This window comes from Stegodyphus dumicola, chromosome 1 (genome assembly GCF_044657685.1).
Source record: "Stegodyphus dumicola isolate Sdum_Otavi_A_Nest chromosome 1, ASM4465768v1".
In the NCBI taxonomy this organism is placed as follows: domain Eukaryota; kingdom Metazoa; phylum Arthropoda; class Arachnida; order Araneae; family Eresidae; genus Stegodyphus; species Stegodyphus dumicola.
In genome coordinates this window covers 121,327,573-121,355,029 of record NC_140768.1, presented here as the reverse complement: position 1 = coordinate 121,355,029, position 27,457 = coordinate 121,327,573, and positions in this window count along the sequence as shown.

The following is a 27,457-nucleotide window of genomic DNA, read 5'->3' as shown; positions in this document are numbered from 1 at the left end:
TGAGATAAATTTATATAAATGTAATATACAGAAATCATTATGAAAGTTTCAGTTCCATTAATATTTTTTTTTTTTTTTTAAATCGTGAGATATTATTGTTAGAGTGATTAGTAGCGTTATTTTGTTACTTGAGTAGAATGTTCCTCGACATCCTCACTTTTAACCATATTAATTCAAAGTAATCTTCGTAAACATAATAAACAGAATGCAATCTTTGCATCTCATAAATATAAAAGTTGAAAAATGTTTACAGAAGATAAGGAGGTACAATAAAACTTGTTGTACTTGAAATGTACATAATATAGAAATAAAGGGCAAGAAGGTGAATTAATATTAACTTATGTGCTTGTGAGTGTTAAAATTGAGACATGTCCGTTAGTGTCTTCGTACCCAGAATGAAATTTGGAATTCGAACCAGGATGGAGAGAGAAAGGGACGAGAATGAGTTAGTGGCAGTCGGGGATTTTGTTAATCTATTTTTAGAATGCGGGAAGAAAATGATTGTGGAACTCTCTTTCGAGTGCAAGAGGCTTCTTTTGAAATTTTGACTTGAAACTGACCAGACAAAGTAAATTAATTAATTTCTGGCTAATTGTCGTAGCGGAAAGAGGAAAAAGTACTAGTAATCTTCACTGCTCACGAGCTACTAAGGAGACTTAAAAAATTTCGAAATAGGAAATTTTGAAAATTTATGTACATATATAAATATTCTATATATTGTTTCATTACAACTAATTAGTAAAGTTAAATAAAATTAAACAATAATTCTCTTGCGCTCATGCTTCAAGGAATAGGAATTTAACAAATACAACATAATATAATAAAATATCTCATTCATATAAAGAAATTAATATTTTATGTAAATTTAATTGCAAACAAATAAAATGGTAATTATTGCTGCGAACTAATTTACAATATTATTCAAATTCAGGAAACATAAGTAGATAAAGTGAAAGCGCATGAAAAAATAATATAATCCAAAAATTTTAAAAAAAAAATTGTTTATGTTTGTTTAAACTAAATTTAGTTTCCGTAAAGTGAATAATTGCTGGCCAGGTCGGAGACAAATCTTTTCAAGGGGGAGTTGCCCCCAAACCTAACTCTTCAATCATTCAGTTCGTGTTTCGTCATTCATACAGGCATGGGTTAATAATTACATTTAATAGTTAAGATATATTTTATGTAAATTTTTAGTATAAAATCGTGTGGAAATTTATAATATCATCGTAATCTTTAAATTACTGCAGTTTACCAGGGCACCCAGACCTGACAAGCACTATTGGCTCCCTTTACACGGTTAAACGTCCTCAATCCCTAAAAGCGATCCAAGGAGGCATAACCCGCTCGGTCAATCCAGGGGGACAATTTTTGTCTCAAAGTCTGGGTTTTCAAATCACAAATCAGTAGTGGACGGCTACGCATCCACTACATTGAGAACCAAGTCATAGTTAAACATCAGCCATCCCCCCAGCGTTGTTTAAGTATAACCAAACCTTCAAGGACAACTTTCGATATCAGACCATGTAACGCCCCCACAAACATGGAAGTAAGAAAGGAACTTATACTTCCTAGTTTCATGCCCACAACCAAGGGGCAGACAAAAGCATACTAGTACGGTCCCTCCCGAGCCAGAACTTACCACCGACGGTTCTAGTCACTATGAAGACTTAATTTTTCTCCAGAAATCGAGTCTGTCTAGATATTGACTAAGCCAGAGCGCCAAGACTGCTCCCAGTTGACCCCTCGGCTGGCATCTATAATATTGCAGTAAATTTTGGTCATTGAATTACCATTCTACGTGTATGTAAAATTAATTTCATCTGAAATGTATTTTTAATAATTTAAATCATTTAGGCAAACAAAATTTTAATATGCATTTTAATCTCAATTTATTAATGTGCATTTTACTGTTTGTTAGCTATTGACATATAATTCGATACGATGATCCAATGATTAGATTGACTTTTTTTTTCAATACAATGCCACCATCTTTTTAGAGGATATTTATGGGAAGAAAATTAAAAAAAATATATATTAAAAAAAATATATAACTCTTTAAATAAAGCAAATCTCTTTTCTTATTTCATTTATTTTAAAATTATAATTAGTTTTACGGTGACGTTTGTTATTATTTCTTTAATTTTAATTTGAAGATCATTCAGTCATGTAATATCCGCATTTTTAAAGAAAAAGTTGTCTAATTTTGTTTGAATTGATATTTTATGATTCAGTCAACTGAAAGTAATCTGCAGAATTCATTTCGAAAAACTTCCTCAACCGTCTGAATTTCATTTCATATTACTTAATAAAAGAGCTAAACTTCTCAAATATTCAAAGTTTTTAACTCTTCGTATGGAATGAATGCTCAGTCGGCAGCAGCATTTAATACTTGTCTACGAACTTTGACGAAGTTATAACTCTGAAAGTGATATATTCGAAATATTTTATTATTTATTTATCGAGAACAATTGTTTGAAAAAAGAACAAATGCGCATTAAACATTTTGATCCATATATATAAAAAAGGGAAAGAATATATGATTTAAAAAAAAACATTATTTAGCGGAAGGAAAGTAATTTAAGATATTCTTCATAAAATTTATATCATTTGTGAAAATCGCGCAGATAATGTTTAATTCAGCTTATTTAAATTGCAATATCCATCACGCTCTGCAATCTACTATTTTGCATCTGGTATTTTTTTACAAAACAAATGCAAAGTAACTTATGTATGAAATTATAAAGTTGCAAGTATTACCATATAAATATCTTGTTTTTGTATTTATTAGATTCGAAGGAAAAACATCAGTAAAATCCCCTTTATATTAAAAATATAGTAATATGGCTATAATAAATTTCAGTAGACTTCGTCATTTTAAATTTAATTCTCGTCATACAATATTTACAAAAAGCTCATGACGCGTGAACTTACATTACGCTTCAGCGAATAAAAGTATTAAACTTGCAAACAAATCTTTACCAACGAATACAAACGAAAACCACAACTTAAATATCCCTAATCTTGTATTATACTGTAATTTGCACATTTTTTCTTACGCTTGCAGTGCTGCTAAAATGTTGTCCGCTATTTTGCTTATGTTGTCATATACTATATCTCTATGAATATGTTAAAACAAAACAAATCTCTGTCGGTAATATTCTAAGAAATTTTCTAAGACGAAATAAAAGTATTTAAACCGACCACAATTTCTACGACGTCTTTATGTATATGTCATCAACATCCAATATATATATAACATCTGTCTTCCACCTTCGGAAACCCCCATTTATGGACCCAAGGTTTTTCCCCACTGGCCATTACGTAACATTGGCTACTGCTTCATTATGTTTGTTTCCCCCTTCCACGTCGTCGTGAATTTTTGACTACTTTTCTTTTCTGGTAGCATTCCTTTGGAATTCTTCTAATTCCGGCAACCTTATTCTTCTATTTTTCTTTGCCTTTTTGAGACGTTATTTTTATGTTTATTTTATTCTTCTCTTTAACAAAGTTTTTATTCTTCGAACCCATTGGGTTTTCCCTTAAAATTTTGTAATTTTTTGACTAATAGCTTTTAAACTATTTATTTGAATTTGTACATTCGCCTAACTAGGCTTCCTTGCACAGTTTTTTTTCTTGCAAAAATAGTAAGTTTTACATGTACAATTTTAAATTGCAGGCCCGTCGGGAAACAAGCGAAACCATTGAGACTTACCATATTAAGATAATTTAGTTTGATAATTCTATTGATGAAATTCCGCTTTCAGTCTCAATTGTTTTCGTTTGACGAAACGCTCTAATGGTATTAGCTGGATTCGAGTTTTATCCCGCTTTTCCCTTGATAAGTCCGTCTTAAACCTCGAGTAGAGCTAATTTACCATTTATTGCTATTCTTTTGAATATATTTTCTTTGTCTTTAAAATGTTTTTGATTATTTACGTGCATCATTTAAAATTTGTGATTTAAAATTTATTAGTTTTTTTTAAATCCCCTTTTGTTTTTGAAGTTTATCTCGTTTTGTAATTTTTACATTAATTTTTTACGCGATAACTTTTACTTATTTAGTATTGTATTATTGTTTATACATGGTGTAAATTTTTTTACTCTGGAGCTACAGTATCAAATGTACAGGGTGATTATAATTAAAGTTTAAGTTTCAAAACGCTATAAAAAAAGAACCACTGATGAAAATGATGTGAAATTTGAAAGGAATGTTATTGAAGAAGGCGGAACGAGTATGGCAGAAGAAAAAAATTTAGTTTCAAAAGTTAGCAACAGATGGCGCTGTAAGCGGCAGAATCACGACGAGAAACGAGAAATGTTTCGTAAAACAACGGCTAAGGTGGCAGTTACACATTAAAACGCATTGACAAATTAGAATTGTTGAATAATTTTATTTGCATGACTGTACATATCACATCGGAAGGGACAAATCGATTGGTTTCAAGAGTTTTGCGGCGGCATACCGCATAAGAACCATTCATCAAAAGAAGTTCGGAACTGTCGCAAAACATGTTCAATATGGTGTCCACCGTTGTGTGCAACAAGTTGAAAGCGACAAACAGCATGTTCCACAACGGATCGCAGTGTCTCCGGGGTGATGTTCAGAATGTTTTGCGAAATGCGTGCCTTTAATTCCGCTAAATTTGCAATTGGAGCATGGAACACAACATCCTTCAGATATCCCCACAGCCAGAAATCACACGGAGTAAGATCAGGCGATCGGGACGGCCAGGCTGTAGGGAAATGACGGCTGATAATTCGAGGATTTCCGAAATGGCGCCTCAGCAGCTGCTTCACGGGATATGCAATGTGCGGAGGAGCGCCATCTTGCATAAAAATGATTTCATTCACACATCCACGCTGTTGCAGAGCTGGAATCACGTGGTTGCGCAAAAGAGACGCATACCTCTGACCAGTGACGATTGCGGTAACAGGACCGAAAGCACCCGTCTGCTCGAAAAAATATGGTTGTAAGATGACTAATGCCGTAAAGCCACACCATACCGTGACCTTTTCAGGATGAAGTGGTACGGGGTGCGTTGCCAGTGGATTTTCTGTTGCGCATATTCGACAATTCTGGGTATTCACGTATCCTGTCATATGGAAATGGGCTTATGGTCATATGGTCATATGGAAAGTGGATAATGAATGGCCGTGGAAAATTTCCAACGTCTCCCTAGCTGTCAGGTCAGAAGGAAGCAACTCCTGCACATGGCCAATTTTGTACGGATAGCATTGCAGGATGTTTCGTACCTGTCGTTTCGAATTTTCGCATCATTTTCTTTAGACCTACGACACTCATTGGACCAACGCCTTCTTTTATACCCTTCAGTGTCCTGAATTTTTGCAGAGCTACTCTTGCACAATCATCATTCTTGTAATACAGCTTTACCAGCAGAGGGCGGTCCTGCAGTGAAACACCCATGGCGAACGCCTGAGTCGCGAAATGAGGAACAGCCTGGTACCTGGCGGCTTTATAACACTGAAATTTAACTAACATTTTAATTTACGTCTTCTTCCGCTTGCAGCGCCATCTGTTGCTAACTTTTGAAACTAAATTTTTTCTTCTGCCATACGCTTTCCGCCTTCTTCAATAACATTCCTTTCAAATTTGACGTCATTTTCATGAGTGGTTCTTTTTTTATAGCGTTTTGAAACTTAAACTTTAATTATAATCACCCTGTACTTTTAAGCAATAGCTTTTTAGAACTTTCCTCTTCTTTGCATATATTTTAAAATTTGTAGCTCAATGCCCAAATTCTTGAACACATAGGTCTCTCTTGTTCGTGTACTACTTTCTACTTATATATATATATATATGTTCGAGAATAAACATACTCATGAAACACAAACACTAAGCTTTATTTCTTTTAACTTCTGTTTGGATGGACACTCTTGCCATCGCATAGGTGCACCTCTCAGCACTCAATCAAGCACACTAATAATGGCCGCTAGCTAACCACGTTGTCGTTTCCTCCCATCGTGGTTGCCAGATCACTTCTGCCTTAACATACCGCCCGGGTTGGGCATTTGTTACATAGTTAACAATGACCAAAATTAAACAGTTTTAAATCACCATATAGTCCAAATCATATATCACAAAATTTAAATTGATACACATGAACAAAAGCAATAAACATAATTAACCACAGAACATGAAATGCACAACATCTAAATTAAAATACAATGCATATATAACAATTTTTTGAACTCAGGAAATATACATGAAATTATGTCACATCTACTGGTAGTACAGCTAATTTAGTTATTGGTCTTTTTAAAAAACCTGATTTGGTTTTTACAATACAAACTCTAACCTTTTTATCCTTACCATAAATTACCTCTTCTATTTTACCCAGTAACCAAGTCGAAGTGGGCATGTTGTCTTCCTTTACTAAAACTATAGTGCACTTTTTAACGTTATCCTTAGAGAAATACCACTTAAATCGTTGCTGTAAATGACTGATGTAATCATTTTGCCATCTTTTCCACAAATATTGCGTTACTTTAGTAGTGCGCTGCCAGCGCTTTAAAGAACTATCAGAAAAATCAGTTAAATCAGGCTCTGTTATTGATGTTAAAGGTCGCCCGACTAGAAAGTGTGCGGTTGTAAGAGCTTCTAAATCATTGGTGTCATTTGACAAAGGGGATATTGGACGTGAATTTAAAATTCCTTCAATCTGGTTCAAAATTGTAAGAAACTCCTCAAATGTAAAAATCAATCTCCCAACTGCACGCTTAAGATAAAACTTAAACGACTTAACACCTGCCTCCCAGATACCTCCAAAGTGAGGAGCCCTGGGAGGGATAAACTTCCAATGAATTCTTTCAGATGTCAGATATTTGGTTAAGAATTCATCAGGGTATTTCAACAAATTGTAGAGTCGCTTCAATTCATTGCTAGCCCCAACAAAATTTCGAGCGTTATCGCTAAATAAGGTTGCGCATTTACCCCTTCTAGAAATAAATCGCTTCAAAGCAGCAATAAATGATTCTGTAGACAAATTTGAAACGATCTCGAGGTGGACTGCACGGTTCAAGAGGCAAACAAAAATTGCAACATACATCTTGTGCACTACGCTCTTCTTTTGAGTTGTATACTTTATACCAAAAGGACCACAAAAGTCAACACCAGTATGGTTAAAGGGAAAGGATGGATTCAGTCTCTCTAATGGTAAATTTCCCATCTTTTGATCCAGCAATACTGGTTTTACTTTGGCACACGTAACACATTCTCTTACTATCTTTCTAGCAAGATTACGCCCACTTATCGGCCAAAATTTTTGTCTCACACTATGCAAGAGCGCTTGTGCTCCAGTATGAAAGTTTCGAATATGGTAGTGTAACATAATTAAATGAGTCAGTTTATGATTTTTTGGCAGGACAGCAGGGTGCTTTGTGTTAAAGGGTAAGTTAGCTTCCTGCAGTCTACCACCTACTCTAATAACTTGAGATTCATCTAAAAAGGGACATAAAAATTTTAACTGACTATTTTTACATACTTCCCTTCTCTTACTTAAGTTCTTGAATTCTTCAGGAAAGTTTTGACATTGGACTAAGGAAAGTAATTTATTTTCGCTTAACGAAACCTCATCTACTGTCAGATGACCTACTTGTTTTTCTTTGGATCTACAATTTCTTATAAATCTTAAAACATAAGCAAAATCATTAATTAATTTAGCATAACAATTAGTAATACTAAAAACATAATCCAAAAGAGAATTTTTAACAGTTACGGTCAAATTTACATTAGAAATAAGTTTCAGTTCGCGCACATAGTTCTCATTTGAATTTTCAAAGTTATTATTAACACTATAATTAATGACCTGTTGATGCAGAAAATTTGGTCCTTGAAACCACAAAGAGTTGTCAGCAATAATTTCCGGTCTCAGACCGCGAGAAATTAGGTCAGCGGGATTGTCTGCTGTTCTGACATGTTGCCAGCAGAAATCCTTAGTTAGCTCTTGGATACGAGCTACTCTATTTGACACAAACACTTTTAGAAGATGAGGAGATGTAGCAATCCAAGCTAACACAATTGTTGAATCTGTGTACAGAATAACTTTGTCAACATATAAACTCAAAGATGTTATTACCTTACACACAAGTTTGGAAAGGAGCTCTGCTGCACACAACTCCAGACGAGGAATGGTTACTACCTTGATAGGCGATACTCGAGATTTGTTGCAAAGTAAAGTCACTTTAACTTCGCCAATTTTAGAGACACAGCGCAAGTAAATTACTTCACCATATCCAAACTTTGAAGCATCAGCAAAACAGTGGAGCTCAATTTCTTTAATTGATTCTATTAGAGTGCAACGAGGGACTTTGATTTGTTTCAACTCTGGTAGGGCCTTTTGAAATGTCTCCCATTCTTGTTGCTCTTTGAAAGGAAGTGGATCATCCCACTCTAGATGTAAAAGCCACAGCCTTTGCAGGAATATCTTAGCACGCATGATTACAGGCCCTAGGAAACCTAAAGGATCAAACAGTTTAGCAATATCTGCCAAAACCGTGCGTTTTGTACAAATTTTTGACGAACTAGATACAGTAAAACTAAAAGAGTCTTCTTCTGGATTCCATCTTAAACCCAGAGTCTTTACGGTGCTTTGTGAAGATTCTCCAAAACGATACTCTTGTTTTTCGAATGGAACTTGTTCTAAAAGAATTTTTTCGTTTGAGCACCACTTGTGCCATTCCATTTTCGCAGATTGTAGCATGTCTATTAACTGCCGCTGCAATTCTACAGCAGAGGTGACATCTTCTGCACCAGACAAAATGTCATCAACATAAAAATCGTTGAGTGTCGTTTTAGAAGCCAATGGATACTTATCGTTTTCATCTAAGGCTAACTGCCTCAAAACTCTTGTTGCTAAAAAAGGCGCTGATTTTGTTCCATATGTTACCGTAAGTAATTGATAAAGTTTAGATGCATCATTCAACGTATTTTTCCAAAGTATGCATTGAAGTTTTCGTTGCTCAGGATCTATACGAATCTGCCGATACATCTTGCATATATCAGCAGTGAAAGCCACCTTGTGTTTTCTAAATCGTAGCAAGATAGCAAAAAGGTCATCTTGCACTACACCTCCATTCATCAAACAGTCGTTTAATGAAACACCAGACGATGAAGGAGCCGATGCGTCGAATACCACTCGTAACTTAGTTGTACTGCTGTCTGCCTTATAAACACCATGATGAGGCATTATGTATTTAGGAGTTTCCGTCACACTCTGCATTTTTTGCATATGCCCTAACGCTTCATATTCACTCATGAACTCACAATACATCCTAGACATGTCAGGGGTTTTGTCTAGTCTCTTCCACAAATTATTTAACCGTTGGGTGGCTAATTGCGAAGAATCACCCAAATGAACATCTTGCTTTAATGGTAGCGTCACTACATATCTACCCTCAATATCTCTCTGATGGGTTTTTCTAAAATGCTCCTCACATTCTACTTCTTCTTTATTTTTTATTTTAAGAGATTCTGTAACAGCCTCAATTTCCCAAAAGGACTTGATTAGTGAATTTAAGTCTTCTTCGACTTTCATAAATCCGCACTGAATCGTATTGCCTGAATTTGAACCAACATTTACACCGGTAGTAATGTATCCAAATACGGAATTTTGAAGAGTTAAATTAGAATTTCGTGGATGAATTTGATCAGCCTTCAATAGTTCATAAAAGCATTCTGCACCTAACAAGGCATCTATTTTCTGGGGCTTGTTAAAATGAGGATCCGCTAGTTTGATCTTTTGCGGAAGCTGTGAAAATGAAAATTTAAAATAATTCACTGGTACCAAATCATTAATTTTAGGTACAACAAAGAATTCGAGAGCACGGTGGTAATCACGCTTGTTTGATATCACAGCAGTAAGCTTGGATTTTACCGATAGAGATTTTCCATTTAAACATGAAATTGATATGTTAATTTTACTCCCTTTTATTCCAAGCCTATTAGCGAAATCATAGGTGAAACACGAACACTGACTTCCGCAGTCAAGTAAAGCTCGACAAGCAATAAAATTCCCGCAAGAATCTTTAACATAAATAATAGCAGTAGATAGTAATACCTCCTTCGAAATCACTTGTGAAGCAGTTACAGACGAACCATTAAATTCCGAATTGTTTATTTGGTTGCAATTAGATAACATTTCAAAACATCTGGCGTCAGGGTTTAGATTCGAGTTGTCTACTAAAGGAGGGTCAGAATTATTAGCCGGTGCTTCCTCCTTCCCCACACAACTCGCTATAGTAGCAGGTGAATGCGAAATGTCTTGATTGGGAAAATGCAGTAAACTATGGTGTTTTTTCATGCATTTTGAACAGCTGAATTTTGAACGACAGTTCTTTGCAGTATGAGTCGGATTAAAACCCAAGCAATTAAAGCATAATTTATGTTTCTTAACAAATTCAAGACGTTCACTTACAGTCATTTTCAAGAAAGAATTACATTTATACAACTTGTGAAAATTGATACTTTTACAACAAATACATTTAAAATCTTGACCTTTAACATTTGACACTAAGGCAGTCACCTTTTGAATAGGTTGACCCTTTTTTGCATTAAACACATTAGATGACTTTGACGACTGCAAAGTTCTAGCATGATTTTTTAGAAATGTAATAAGCTCAGATAATTTAGGTAACTCACTTGTTTTTGAATCTCTTTCCCACCAAAGACGAGTGGAAACATCCAATTTTTGCAGCAAAATATATGCAAGAAATGTTTCTGCGAATCCCTCTATTTTTTGGTCTAATATTTCCAGAGACCTTACACTTTCATTCACTGTGTCTACTAATTTCAAAATAGAAGACGGGCTTTCATTTTGTATGGGAGAAATTGACATGAAACGCTTTATCTGAGCGAAAACCTGATCACGTTTATTGGAGTATCTCTCTTCTAAAAAATCCCAAGCAATTTTATAGTTATTGTCACAAATTGTGACTGATTGAATAATCCTAGCTGCTTCGCCACGAAGCGATAACTTCAAATACGAGAGCTTTTGGGAATCCGATAATACATTATTATTATGAATGCTTGAAATGAAAAGATCCCGAAAGCTTAACCAATCTTGAATATTTCCACTAAAAGACGGCAAGTTTAATTTAGGTAATTTCATACCTTGTGCACTGGTATTTTCAATCTTTACATTACTTGCATCTTTAGCACTAGATTTTGACATTTGTCGTTTAACCTTAACCCACAAAGTATCAATACTGTCTTGAACAAATTGTTGTTCAGTTACATATTTGTCAAACTCTTTTTCATCAACTATTACAAATAATTTATCAAACATATCTGAACACTCATTATTAAATTTTGCACATTTATTTTCAAAAAGTTGTAACTGAAATTCATCACAAGTATATTTTTCGAAATCTGATGTCGCTTTCGTTATATTTGACTTTAAAATTCTTTTCTTAATTAAAAATGCTTCCATAATTAACGTTAATTAATAATACCGAACATATGAGCAAATTCACTTACCTCCGTTTGAGGTAATCCAAATGAACCCGAAATTTGTAAATCCAAACACACACTAATTTTTATGTCGAATGCGAAGTAACATATCACACTTTTTTATCAATTTAACACTTCACCTTTAAGCTTTTTAACCAGCACTTTATCCATAGGCACTAATCTTCCTACCGGGTTGCACGGACCACAAAATTATGTTCGAGAATAAACATACTCATGAAACACAAACACTAAGCTTTATTTCTTTTAACTTCTGTTTGGATGGACACTCTTGCCATCGCATAGGTGCACCTCTCAGCACTCAATCAAGCACACTAATAATGGCCGCTAGCTAACCACGTTGTCGTTTCCTCCCCTCGTGGTTGCCAGATCACTTCTGCCTTAACAATATATATGTACTTACACCTGATAGTATGAATTATGTTCGTCAAATGTTCATAGATATGTTAGTAATTCAATCAGTTAGAGCTACTTTAAAAAATGAAGTACATATTACTTATATGTACTTACATATGTATATGCCTGATGATAGGAATTTTGGTCGTCAAATATTCGTAGATACATTAGTAATTTCATTAGTTAGGGTTACTTTTAAAAAGGAAAAAAAAATTGCTAAAATGAAATAACGCTTTTTTTTTTTCTTAAAATGCGTTCAAAGTTTCTTAATTTGAAAGATAAGCTAAATACCGTACGCCACATCGACAACGATAGCAAACTCTTTAAGATATAACAGCTTTCCAGATTATATGAAAGATGAATTAAATATCATATGTATACTTCGTAGAATGGCGATATCTAACAAGGTGCGTGGAGGATAAATGCCGTAGTTAGCATAACGGAAATCGATAAAATAGATGTTTTAAATTATAGAAAGTAATAAGACCAATTTTAGTATTAAAAGTATTTTTACTACTAAATTTTTTGTGAAAGCATTTTAAAAAATATATTAAACATATTTTGAAAATAATAAATTATTTGGGCTTTTTTTAACGCTAACATAACCTTATCCCGAAACTAATGTAAATGAAGCCGAAGTTATGAGCTGTGAAAAATGAGTTAATGCTAGAAGTTTTAGCTGATTATATACATATAAGAATGGTTAATGCGAGTTGAAACCTAGCGGTTTGTTTTATGTGATTACGGCAAAGCCTCGAAGTCTAGCTACCTAAGGGAAGGGATGTCTTCGTGGAGGACTTTCTAAGGGAAACTGACTTGAATTTATATGGGGAAAACCACGAAAACGCCCGTGCAGCCAGCCCTTTCGCGGGGATTCGAACCTCTGACTGAGCTACCAGTGTTCAGTGACATTTACCGCTCAGCCGCTGGTGGTCACAAAGCTAGTATAAAACAACAATTTTCTAACATTTCAGGAAATAAATCAAACGCTCTACTTAGAACAAAGCAACCTCTTATTTATTGTTAAATTTTATGAAACTAATTGTTTAGTTTATACTTGGTAACTCAGCGTATCTTAATATGGAAAAAAATCATTTAAAGGCTATATGTCTGAGGGGACGGATGTCCTCGTGGAAGACATTTTGAAAAAAAACCTGTCTTATGTGGAAAAAATCTCAAAAGCACAATACAGAATCGAAGCGCTGCTATTCTGCGGTCTTTAATAAGCTGCCATTGGTGAGTTCCCCAATAGCTAATTATAAAGTGATAAGTAATTTTCTTCTCTGCGATGCAGATCGTACTGCTAATACCGCTCTAAACTGAGCACAACATTTATGGAATATAGCTTTTTTAATTTAAAACGCATTACTTATACGTTGTTTAGGGAATTAGCATTAAAATGTTTTTTAAAGATACTACTTGTATAATGCAGTTTCTTCGAAGGAAAATCGAGAAGCACAAAAATTTAATAATTGTCTAAAGCAAATGATAGTTCGTCAATACATTATTGATTCACTCCAGATAAAGCCGACTTACTTGACTGAGTTTTGTTTTCAGTACCAGAGTGGAAGGTATTACGATTCAATTTAAAGATACTATGCGTGTAGAATCGATGCATCTACATGCTTGCCAACTCAATCAATGTCAAATACCAATCAAACTTGCTAATTTAATTAATTTAGGTGCACCTTTATTCAGCAGCACCAGTGCAAAGCCGAGATATCTATCGGAAATCGTTAAGCATTAATCCATTGTAAATTACTAAGAACGTAACACAAGAACAGTCGAAAACTGCTTGCTGTTAGACGCTAACAGTGGAATGGATTAAAGGCGTAGGAATAATTGAAAGTTTTTTGATAATATAGTGGTTGTAAAGATAACTTTAGATTCTTTCCTAAACGTAGATAATATGAATATTGATTTGCGAAGTTTCGGAACTAAGTAGAAAGTAAATACAGAGGTATTATAATCTGATGTACACATGCCATACATCTTGTCAAATTTACAATAGTTATTCACCTGACAAACGCTTCTCACAACGAAAGTCCCCCGAAACAAACGTAATTATCATAGACGGAAAAATGTCTCTTATGAGCTTGGTCCCACACTGCGAACCCACGTGAATGTTGTCACATATTTCTACGGAGTTAAATGTAGAGCTAAGTTGATTTTATTTTACTTTAAGTGGTTTTTAATGCAGATAATGTGTCCTATACATAAACCAAAAGAGAAACATGCATGTAAAAGCAGTCTGTAATATTACACCACCGCTGAAGAATTATTAGTCTTTCATCAACATGAACATGAAATAGCTCAGAGCAGCGGTTCTCAACCTTTTGACTAATGCGTACCATCTAAACAAAAATTGAAAAGCTTTAGTACCACCACTACATTTTACAATAATTAGTTTTCAAGTTCTCAATAGAAGTATTAAAAACACACATGTATATATATTGTCATTTGCACAACCTACTGACTATTTGTATTAAATATGCACACATTAAAGATATTAGATTAAAAATTGGTTACCATTTAATTATCAAAATTTAAGTTATAATACTTTAATTCTAACATTTAGTGCGAAATATCGGCCTGTTTAAGAGAGATCAATTTCTTTATCTAGTCTTATTTCACTAAGCTTTTAACTGTAAATTAGGATACACTTTTAATTTTGTTCTGTATTTATTTTTCAATATGACATAGAAGAAAATCCTTATTCACATAAATAAGTTGCGTAAATGCAATATAAATTTAATATTTTCGTTTAAAATGTCTTTATGTTCTTTTTTTCAGTTCAGCAAAAATCTAACAAGTGTTTCTTCTTTTTTAAATCTTCAGAACTCTATCTGATATCTTCGATCACAGGAAATTTCTATCAGTTGATCTTTTTCTTCAGGAGACTTTTGAATTTAATTGTTAAAACTACTTTGCTTCTCTTGCGTACCACCGGTTGAGAATCGCTGGCTTTATTCTCATAGCGGACGAGGAGAACACAAAGGGTACAAAAACCAATCTTTGAGGTACAACCACCAATCCTTGTGGATCCTTGCGAGTACAACTACCAAAGATCTTCTCATGAAGTGAGAAAAGTTTCGCGCTCCAACCAGACACTAATATCTCTATCAAACTGAAATATATTGAATACGAATCTTACGTTTGAATATGAAAAATAAAAAACAAATTCTATAAATTTTCATATTTGTTTAGACAATCGTAAATTTTACTTTAAGTCTGCGAAAATTATCCATAAAGCTTCCTAAATATATCAATTGGATTTTCTTAAAGTTTCTCATTCACAAAATTTACATTCTTCATTTAATGATATTATTTCCAATGAAATTCTCCACAATGCTTTAAAAATTTTATCATCTTAGCCTTTTATGTTTCATTTAGGTTTTCGTGACAGATAGCGATACGTTCATTCTTTGTTATTATGTGGTTTCTTCTCCCACTTGTGCACACATTATTTGCTTCTGAAGAAGAGAGACCTGTGTCTGATCGTTCTATTAAAAAAGCTTTATCGAATTTTTTTATTTACTAACATAATGAAATATTATGAGAAAGTACTTGATGTACCGATATAATTAATTTCTTATCACTAAAATCATTTCTTTCCCTGTAGAAATTTCGTTTTTTGTTGTTCATATTAAATCGAATGGAATCAATCATTCATGCCTAGTTAGCGAATTTTAATTTCGAGTAGAATTAATTAACCATTTTAAGATTCCTTAAATAATTTTTAAACTGATCTTGATCTTAGAAATAAAAAACACTATCTTTTTGTGGTAGGAGAATGTACATAATTAAAAAGAAAATTAGTTATAAGCTTTGAATGAGAGATAACATGCTAAATGACTAGCAAGAATGAAATTGATAAGTGAAATGATAATTATTTTTTATTGGTTTTCGGAATTATTTGACGTATAGCTATGGCATGTTTGACATATTCCGAAAGTAGTTACTTTTGACGTTAAAAATGTTTATAGCAAACTTATATTTTGCATCCTACTTCGTCGCATTACATGCCCTATCATATTCCTGTTTACTTATTTAATCATGCAAACTGCCTATTCAGTGATCAGTCAAACTAAAAACTGAATTTTTATAGCTGAATGAAATTAAAAATTAAGTTTAAAAAAGTGGGAGAATCAATTTTGATGATTAAGTTTTGTTAGTTTTGCATTTCTTTACGATCATAAAATATAAAAGCAGTGAACTGTACTTTTCCGTTTGAGAAAGAAAATATGTTTCGAATGCAACTTTAGAAAAGAAACATATTTTGAGAGCTATAATCTGTGTTACAACAAACTGTCATTACTAGAACGTATTTCCAATAACTCGTCACTTTAGGATTTTAACGTTTCCAAATTATCATATGTACTGAATTACCGAACTAAAATGGCAGAGTGCGCAAAAAAGATTTTTTTCTTCGAGTTACTGAATGTTCTGCGCAATAAAAAAGTAATTCTGGAAGCATATTTATTTTTAATTGCAATGTATAAATTTATTCATAATTTAGCTTTGTTTAATTAATTTTTGCATTGAAGTCTACGTTTTCTACAATGCTGTGTTGTTTACATTTTCCCCCGTATTTGAGAATCCTTAACTCTATAATCAGAGTTTGATATATTTTTCACGAAAAGTTTCCTTTTTACAGTTTTGAACTTGTACCATGTGTTGGATCAATATTATCAATCTTATAATGAATTATTGAAGTTCGCTTTTCAATATTTTTACACAGATTTTGAAGTATTCTAAATAAATAAAAGTAAGGAAAGAATAAAACGTTATGTAAATGCAAAGTTTCGAACAAAATACCACTTGAAAATGGCAAAAAGGCCTGACGGAGCTACCAAACTATTTCATATACAAGCGAATGTAATACTAAAGGCAGGAAATGCAATGAAATGTGTCCTGAATTATCGAGTACGCCGAACTATTGAATGCTGCATTATCAGAACTTTAATGTACAATCAGTATGCATGCACACACAGACACACACAAAAGTTAAAGAAAAAGGGGAACAGTTCTGCATCTTCTGTGATACTAAACCGATTAATAAAAATTTAATTTTTCAGGTCCTGAACTCAATTTCAATATATATTAGATTTAAATATAGCATTGTTTTAACACGGGTATTTTGACACAAAATCGTACCTTTTTCTGAAATGACCTTTTTTCCATATTTCGATTCTGTGACTCAAATTATGTCCAAGGGCCAAATTTTGTAAAAATCGCATGAATAGTTTTAAGAAATATTAGCTCTGAAAATTTTAGCTTCTCAGTTTTAATTTAATTTGCTATGTATTTAATAATATCGTTTTTTATTAAACTTAATTGATCCCTCTTTGACAGTTCAAAATGTAAGATCAATCCAAACAAAATCCTCAAATAGTTTTTATTTTATTTTTAAAGTTTAATTTTTATATATTTTTCGAAAAAAAATTGAATAATAACCTATAATGTTTTTGCCATCACCTGAAAAAAAAATTAGTATTCTTTTTTCAACATTTCCCAAGACATGCGGGAATTTACATGTTGGCGCGTTTTGAAATTTGGCATATATGTTATCAGCCATAATATCGCCAAATATGGTGTACGCGCTTTGGTAAAATTATTTGAAAGAATGAATGATTCACCTCCCCCCACCCTCATGATCAAAGAAAGGGAAAGGAAATTAAAAATTTCGCCAAGGGAAATCATTCTTAGCGCAAATTGAAATAAAGTACGCCAAGATAAATTTTTGAATTCAAAAATTTATCTTGGCGTACTTTATTTTAGTTCATTCTTTCTAATTTGTTGAAAAAAACCATCAACTTCCACAAAAGTTTGTTAAGTTTCTCACTAAATTTAGCAACATTCAATATTTAGCCATAATATGAGTCATAGAATAGGTCATAGAATAAGAGTTATAGAATTATGGAAAAGAATAGGTCTCTTTTTCGGTCATTTCGGAAAAAGTTCCATTTTTTGGTGTCAAAATACCTATGTTAGAACACTGTGATGTATAAATTTAATTTATATCCTACGTCGTAATGTCGAGGCATGGAAACGCAAGTTAAATTTCGTCAATCCGCTCAGTAGTACGGGAGATATAGAATTGTCCCCCTATCCTTTGTGCAAAGTGTATCGTTAGATATTACAATTAACAGGCTACATATAAATTTCAGATAGAAATTTTGCAATCATCATATTCTATGGTTAAAGGCAGACTCTATTTATTATACTTATGATATGAAAATCCTCTGCTGCAGAATGTCATTAAAATGCACAGATAAAGTTACGTTTTTAATGATTCACTTTGAGAAGCAACATGCATTTATAATATGAGATGTAAATGAAAGATATTCTTTTTAGATCGCAACAATTTATGATCTTCGTAGCTTACACAAACGTCTAAATAAAAACAACACTCTTTCGAGAAGTTACGAACATTTTAAAAGCCATATTTAAACACATCCATTCCAAGAACTGTCTAAATTTACTTCATACTTCTTCTTCAAATGATTACGTTTTATACTTTTTACGGTTAAAAACCTTTGCGCGTTTTGATTTGCGAAAGTTTTTAGATCATTTGGAAAGAGTGAAACGTTTTTAGTGTCGGCAAGATCTTTTTAAATTCAATTTATGTGTTGTACTTTGTTAATAATATAAAAATAATGAACCTTTAAATAGCGTAAATCACCTTAATAAAACAAACAAAGCGTCGCATAAATTATTTATAAATATTTAATAGTAACTTTTGTAACTTGATTTCGGCAAAAGAATTGGCATGTAAGTCTTAGCAGATAGTTTAAGAACACTCAACTACCATTTCGTTATTTTTATTTCACACCTTCTGTAAAGCGAAATTGTTCTGGTAACAACACCTGTTTCATTCTTTATCATTTGTTGAAAAAAACCACCAAATTCCACAAAAGAGGATGCAATTACATTAAATATTAATACAAATGAAAATTTTCTGAGCAAAAAAGATTTTCTTTCAGCTGTTTTCGTTATCTAATGCTGAAAAATGTTAGTGAATTTAATATGATAATATTTCTTCACGTAATTCTAATTTATTATTTAAAAGGGCGGAAGCGCTAGTATCTTGAACACACCATTAATATTTGATTTAAAGCACTGATGTATTTACTGCTGTATTTAATCAAGCAATTCCGCAAGCTTTCAGAGGTACGACATGAAGTGTGACTACTTTTGATTTAGTTTGTATAATTTGTAAGTCATTGAAATTCCTCACCTGACGAATTTAAATCAGAAACGTATTCACTGGGGAATGCATTTGTTTGAGAGATTCTATTTAAGCTACTTACATATCTCTGCTGCATGTGCTTGTTAAGTATAAATTGTGTTTTGTAATCTTATTATAGGTTTCAGAAGTTCTGATTTCCGCCTGCGATTACTTAAATCTACATTTAACTGAATCCGTCTTTGATCTGTAAAGGCGTTTAAACAGTTAGGTTAATTCTCATAAGCAATTAATTCCAATTTATGATGGCTAATATTATTTAGAATAACATATGCTTTGTGTGTATTACAAACTGGCAATTTGTATATAATAAGAATATGTATATTAAATGATAAAAATTTTTTATGCTTCTAAATATTCTCAAATCTATCTTTTTAATATATCCCATTTGTGATACTTCAAGAAATTAGTCTTTCATCAAGCTAATAAAACTCAAATATTGTGTTCAAATTTACACAGAGAGTTATTAAACTTATACTGTATTACCCTAAAACTCTGCACTATCATTAAACTTATACTGTATATTTTTACAATATTTACTTACACTATATTTACTGGATATCCTCCATGCCGTAAAATATTCAGCCTTTGATGCACATTAAGCAGGAATATTTATTACATGTTTAGCCAGAGCTAAATGTTTTGTTGATTGGTAAGATCGCATTTAAATCTAATACAGTAGACGTTATCAAAGTTATCTTTTCAATTTTCTCGGATATACAGTGTCACTGATTATAACATTGCAATGAATATATATAGATGGTAATAAATTGACAGCTTCTCCTTTATCTGTGAAAAAAATGAAAACGTTATGAAAACATTCAGAGCAGAAGATAAAAAATATACATGCTAACAATGCGCATAGTTTTGGTACGATATAATGTTTTAGAAATTAAAATTATAGTTATTTATAAGCACTTCTGAAATATAACCATTTAACTTTATTTCATCCGCAACGAATGAGTGTGCTTCTGAGATGTCTTCCGACAATGAAGGTGAACCGAATGGAATTGTCTACCATCCCAGTAGGAAAACCTAATATCTGTCGAAACGCGAATAAAATAATCTATTAAGATGCAAATGATCCCAATACTCTGAGCAGCACAAAAGTACACTAGAAAGCACACTAGCTGAGCAGCACACACACTGAAGCACACACACTGAGCAGCACACTAGAAAAGTTGCGTTTCAAGATAAATTATGTGCGGATGTATGTATATTATCATTAGGTATCACACTAATGATTCTACGAACTCCATTTCAAAATGTAAGTAAAATTAGCTAACGTACTAAATCAAAATCAATATGATACGAGTACATTACAGAAGCCCATTTCAAAATAAGAGAGTATGGTACGTGTAAAAATGCGAAAATAAAAGTGATAACATATAAACGCATATAGCACACACAAAGAATAAATATGTATTTATTGTAATAAAAATTACCATACCAATTTATTCGTGAATAGTTTTTGAAAGCAATTTTTTTAATTATAGAAAAAGCTATTATGAATTCTTCCAACAATTTTTAAAGACGCCTTTCGAAATGAAAGCTACTAATTTTAGTTTACTGAAGCGTTAATCGCAGAATTATTTTCTGTTGTTAATTGTTGAATGTGCCCCTAAAGGTGATCACGTGAGAAATATGTACAATGATCCTAGGAATAAAAGGCTAATAGCAACAAAATGCCTATATCGTAAATTGACTTAGTTTTAAATTATTGCAGAATAATTTTAAACTTCAGTTCGTCTAAGGATAGATTACGTCTAAGGATAGATTAATGTAGTATAAAACAGATACCACTTCCATATATGATTCAGATTATAATAAAAGTCATTATAGGTACCCGTATGCGTATGCAGTATTTTGGCTATTTTATAATTAAAATATTTGGATGATAAATTATCATTAAAGCAGCTTAATTCGAAGAACAATTTCCAGCACATTAAGTTAGCGATTTATTCGAAAATATTTTCTCCTGGGATTTACTTTTAAACCTCATTTCATAAATTAGGCTATTTACTATTAAAATTAGAACTAGAGATATCTCAGCTGTGCTTACTAGTTCTTAACTTATTAACATTTCAATGAAATCAAATGCAAAGGTCAAATGGTTACAACTGCTATATATGCCGCCTATTTATACATGAGTTTCGAGAAATTGAGACTCTGAAACTCCTGCATTTTCTCAATTCGAATTATTCTTGTAGTATGCAGAAGCCTTGTTCCAGAAAATAGGGCTTTCATATTACATTTAGACTTAATTAATCTCTCCTTTTGAAATTTCCTGTTTATGGCGAAATTTCTACAATTCGCGGATTTATGTCGCATTGCATCTGTTTCGGCTGCAATGTGAGATGTGAATTATTTAGTGATTTTACAATTTTAGTACCTATTATAAATTTTGGTGCTTTACAAGTGTTATAATTCATATTTTAATTTTTAGTTCTTTCACCCTTAATGTTATTTTTTTATTAGAGATCAGACTACATTAATCTATCCACATGCGATGTCATGTTTATAGTACATATATATAGGATTACTTATGCTCAGAATGTATATTTCATAAGCAAGACTAATAGCCTCCTCATTCAAAATTTTGGTATAGCTTAGTAGATTTTCTATAAAAGTAACATGTAAACATATTGCCATTTGGTTTTTTTATCTGTTTCGATGTTGTACGAGTATTTTGTTTTTACAAAATTTATTAAATTTTACAAATTACAACATTTGTTACATTTATTAAACAACATTTCGCTGTAAATTTTAACTAAAAAATAGAAAGTTTAGTAATGTACCCAACGTCCTGGAATAAAAGACAAGGACCTGATTTAGGATTGTTCTTTCAACGTTATTCAAGAAATACATAGAGTAGAATTCGGATAATGGAGTAGAACTCCAATTATCCGAATCAATTGATACCGGATCCCATTCGGATAATTGGATTTTTTTAGACTTTAGGGTCCACGTACACTTTAATTAATTACTGTACGTCATGCGTTGTGTAATTATATACTGTACATTGAAAATAGGGGAAAATATTTTTAAAGAAAAAGCTTTTAGTTAATTAAAATGAAAAGGCAACACTTTTTCGTACATCTCATATAGGGTACTATACAGTATATACAAATTTTGTCATATTTACAAAACAAACTTACATAAGTCATTGCTTGCTGACCATCTCGGTCAAGGTAAGCTGTTTTACTCTCTTCATCGCTTGACAATGAGAAGTTGCTTGTGGTCACACTCGAGCTGACGCTCCATCCACTTCAAGGCCGGCAAACGTTTACTAACTGATGGTCCCGTGTATGCTTCAATTTCAATATTAAGGTCATTTTCTTCCTCGACACTTTCTTCTCTCACACCTTCAATAAGTTTATCATCATTTAGAATTTGAAACCCAGGGTCTGACGAATCACACGCCATCCATTCTGCTGTATCCTCAGCACTAACTTCCGAACATCCAGGAATTTTCAAAAGAAAGTTTCTTAATTTCCTCACGTGACACGTCATCCTCATCTTCTCCTGTCTCTTCTCTTTCCTTTTCTTGCTTGTTTTCCCTGTTTCTCCTTTTACTTCTCTTCTTCAATTGATTCTGAAAAATTCTGAAATTCTGAAAGCGATTCGGATAACCAGAGATTCGAATAGTCGGAGTTCGGATAATTGGAGTTGTACTGTACTTGCGTTTCTATACAGAAAGAGTTTCTTAAAAGGTAGTGAAATTTATGCCATGTTAGGTTTCCTTTCATCTCTTACTTTGAAGCATATATGTTATACATAAGGACCTTATTAAAGACGCTCTGGCAAAAAAACGAAGCTTAGTGTGTCACCGGAAAGTTCAGAAATTTGCTTAAGCTTGTTTAAAATTTTGCTTATTGCTTTATTTGGAGAGTTCAGAAATTTTCTTAAATGGTGTGTCACCGGAAAGTTGAGAGTTCAGAAATTTGCTGTAAAATTTCAGTAACACTTAGGTAAATTATTAACCTTCCAATTATTACCGTTCCAACAAATAATGTAATTTCAGAGTGAATGCATCTTACAGTTTGGTAAAACCAGGGCACTAAGATATCTCGAATTCAGTAGTCACCATCCTAAAAAAGACCTCAAACAGCAGAAAATTAAAATTAACGATGTAGTTGTAGAGGTTACTTTGCGTTTAAACATGCTTTACCGTCTATTCTCGTTTTCCATCTACTAGTCAGTATCAGAATGAGTTTTTAGTATCGCGTTGTATGCAAATAACTTTGAAGGACTATTTAAGGAAGGTTCAGCCTACTTCGAAAGAGAGAGCTTAGGAGTCCTTAGTAGCGTATGCTTTCCGTAAAGCTACATCGTCATTAAATCTACTACATTCGGACGTATTGTACATGCCTGCTCATAATTGCCGGCTAAATTAAATTAAGGGCCAACTACGTTAGGTATTTGTGTCTAACTTTGGCTAATGGTCTATGAATAGTGTTAGTTTTTTTCATGTTCCAGCTTTTATTTCTTTATTGCGAAATATTTATATTAATAGCTGTAACTTATAAAAACATACGGAGGCATAGGGCTGTTTTGCAGCAGGTGTTAATTGCATATAGACCATGGGCGAATTTCACAGTTTCAAGGGTTAAGGTCGCCAAACCCCTGAAATCAACCAAGAACAACCTAATATCGTAACCTAATGTTTTATTTACCTGCTAAGCATTTAGCTTTATTTTACGAATATATATATATATATATATATATATATATAAAAACTTGAACTACTTTTCAAATTTTGGTATTTATCAACATTTTCTATACATTTTCTTCTTTAATTTATAAAATACATTAAAAATGATCTAAAGTTAAATTAATGTACTTTCTTGTTTTGGAATTGCGTGGTGGGGAAGACCATCTCGCGGTGGTAAAAAGGGTGCATGGAGCAAAAAAGATTGAGAACTACTTCTACAACGAGACGCACATTGAAGAAATAAATGTGACTACTGCATTTTAACATGCTGTTGCATTTCAAGCTTTTAACATCAAAGAGCTATTGATTTTGTACTCTGAGATAAGCAGATACAGAAACTACATACATAGTCAACTGTTGTGTAAAAACTGCTTTTGAAAATAATAACACATGACATTCCTTTGTATACTGCATTCTGGTTTCTGTATCGTCCAATAATGAAGTTTGAATGAATTTTGGCCCAAATGTATTCTATTTGTACTTGACCTTCGGAATCTTGATAACCGTGTTTAAGGGATTATAGTTATTTTTTGCCAAATATGCATCTTTCAATGTACTCACAATTTGAAAATGAAATTAATTATATTATTTTTTTTTTTGCTTGGGCAGTGCATATCAATCTTTCTTTTAATATTAATGTTAGACTTATCAGATGTACCCTAGTACGATTTTGTAGAATTTTTGTAAATTGCATTTATTTGAAAAACATATGTATAGCAATGAAAGATAAAAACCAAGAATTTCTGAGGTAGTCTATTAAACCTACTTATACCATCGCGGAAGATAAAGAACGCTTATATTTTGGAGGGTCATGAAATCAAGGGAAACAAATGCTGTATAATATGTATATTTAGTATAAACATTCAATACGCTATCTAATTGTCTGATTGTAAGCGATTCAAATAAACGGCATGCATACAAGATTCGTGTTTCCCATTCTCTGTTTCCCTACAAAGACTAAGAAACGCTACTTGAAAATCTTTGTTTACTTTAATGTCTCGTTGATGCAATTTGAGTCAAGAGAGAGAGCACTAAAGAGAAAAATTACCTAATTTGCGGGAAGAAAGAGTGGCGTTTACGACTTGAAGGTCTTCCTTTGATTTACACTTCAGTGCTATTCAAATCCTCAGAATTAAGCAATTCATTTTAGCGCTCTTATTTCTGCATTTAAACTGTTTGCGTGCCTTTTTCGTAAAATGTTTGCAGTTACGTTTTTATTAAACTGGCTTTCAGTGTTCGATAATTTGCTGAATCTTTAGGAAGCATATCTTCGTTCTATAGCTTAATGACTGAAAAATTAAATAAATCAATGCAAATATGAGAAATTCATGTCTTTAATACAGCTAAACATAAAATTTGCTCCGTTGGGATTTTTCTCTGTTTGTTTGTTGAATTCAAAACTATAAATATTTTTTTTTGCTTTTGTAACAGGCCCTATTTTCGTGAAATTTTTCACGCATGCGTATTTTTAATAATGGTACGATATTAGGTAGCAGTTTCTCAACAAATTAATCACCGCACTGTTATGAACTTTATATCATCGGTGTAGGGATGACGATGGCAAAAGTTAATTTTAACATACAGGATATCGTCTCCACTAATAATTACTTAAAGTGTAATGAAAATTGCCCAATGAGTAAAGGTACTCCAACCAGAAAATAAATCTCATAGCGTTGGGAGGGCACAGTAACCCAATTGTTAAAATACCTTTATAATCGACAATAATATTTAAACATGTTACTTACCGAATAGTGCCTATTCTTGATCTAAAGGATACACACAAGAAACATATACTTTGCACATTTTGATAATTTTGATATCGATGAGATCGCACTCATGGCTTTGGTTTGCAAGCTTGCACGTGCACAGATCTACATCTTGAAGCATCTTGATTAATTAATTAAGAAAAAATAAAATATGTTGACACATCGAGGCGAATGATATGTTCTTCAAATCACAAGTGATATTTTAGCATGTCCGAAGAATTATTTAGGCCTTACATATGCGTTCACAATACCTGCAGGTGAACGATGGATGAAGCTGACTGCAGACTCCGGTAATACTTCATCTCAACTTTTATTGGAAATCAACCAGTAAATATAATTCATTTATTAATCCATGACGCATTTGTAGAAAATTTTGAACCTGAAGAACATTTCGAAGAGACATTCACTTCAACTTGCACAAAAGAGAAAATGGCTAAGGAGTCCCTTGCAGCTTTCGGTGGAAATAAAGTGTCACAAAGCCGGTTGAGTCAGAATTTGTGCTTTCGCGCTAGCGGTGACGATTAATTTAATGAAAGGGTCAGTGTAAAAGCTTGACAATCGAATAGAGTGAAATACAGTTTATGAAATAAGTATACTTCATAATATCTAAAGTAATTTGCGCAATTTTGGCGATTAAAAAAAATCGTGTTTTTAAGTATTGTTCAGTCACAAAAAAAGTAATGGGTAAAACATAAGGTTGAATTCTTCGTTTTTAGCAAGCCAGTTATCTTAAGTGACGATCGGATTTTTAAATCAAACAGCAGTTTAAATGACTTAAATGCAAACTTAAGCCGGATTGAAAAAAAACTTCTGCGCATAGAGACAACGTTTTTTAAATATAAATATTGCTCTCCATATTCTTTAGGCATAAAAGAATAAACTAAAATATGTAAAAAAGCTTTTCTACGTTACACTGTTTTAACCGAATAGCTACCATAAATAGCTAATAAAATATTAACTGTCACAGTACTAGCTATCATAATTAGCTATAATAGTAGCTTTAGTGATCATAATATTCTTGATTATAACTGATTAGAAATGAAATCGTTGGGATGCTAAACATGGAGGATTTGAAATCAAAATTTATCACGAGAAAGTTAAACGAACTGAACATAATCCTTCTTTTACGTGCTGTTTCTATGTTATCACTTCAATTATTCTGTGAATTATGTTAGTCCTGACGCATTCCTATAGAGGAGTTTTACAATTTTTATTTTTAGCTATACATTATAAATATTATGAATGCTAAAACGATTTTGAACTTTATAGTCCATTTAATTAAAACTGCATAATTAAAATTTTTAAATATATTTTATTTGTAGGAAATATACATGCAGAGAAAGTGAACAGCTTCGGTAGAGAATAGAATTACTAGTTCTGAGTATAATTATCATAAAGTAGCAAAAGTCTTTAGCATAAAGCTGATACTCTTAATTTAAAAATTGGTAGCTGTATACTTATATATAATACAAGTATTACAGCTACCAATGCTTGCATTATTTTTTACTTGTTTCATATAATATATTTTTTTCTTGTTTTCAGCAGAAAAGATTGTATGATAAAGTAACTTAGAATATACTTGGTGAATCTATTATAAGGGAACTAGTAAGCATAATTATTCTGCATTTACTATAATACCCTTTAAATTAACTTTAATGCTTTATAGAAATGTAAAATAGGTCTACCAATATGATATGATTATGAAGATATATTCATTGTTTATTCATAGTTAGTTTGTGGAGAATAATTAGAATTACAGAATTTACCTCAGCATCAGCATTACAGAGTTTACTCTTCACTGCTGCAAAGGAAATGTCAGTGATGTTTAGAACATCGTTATATAATAC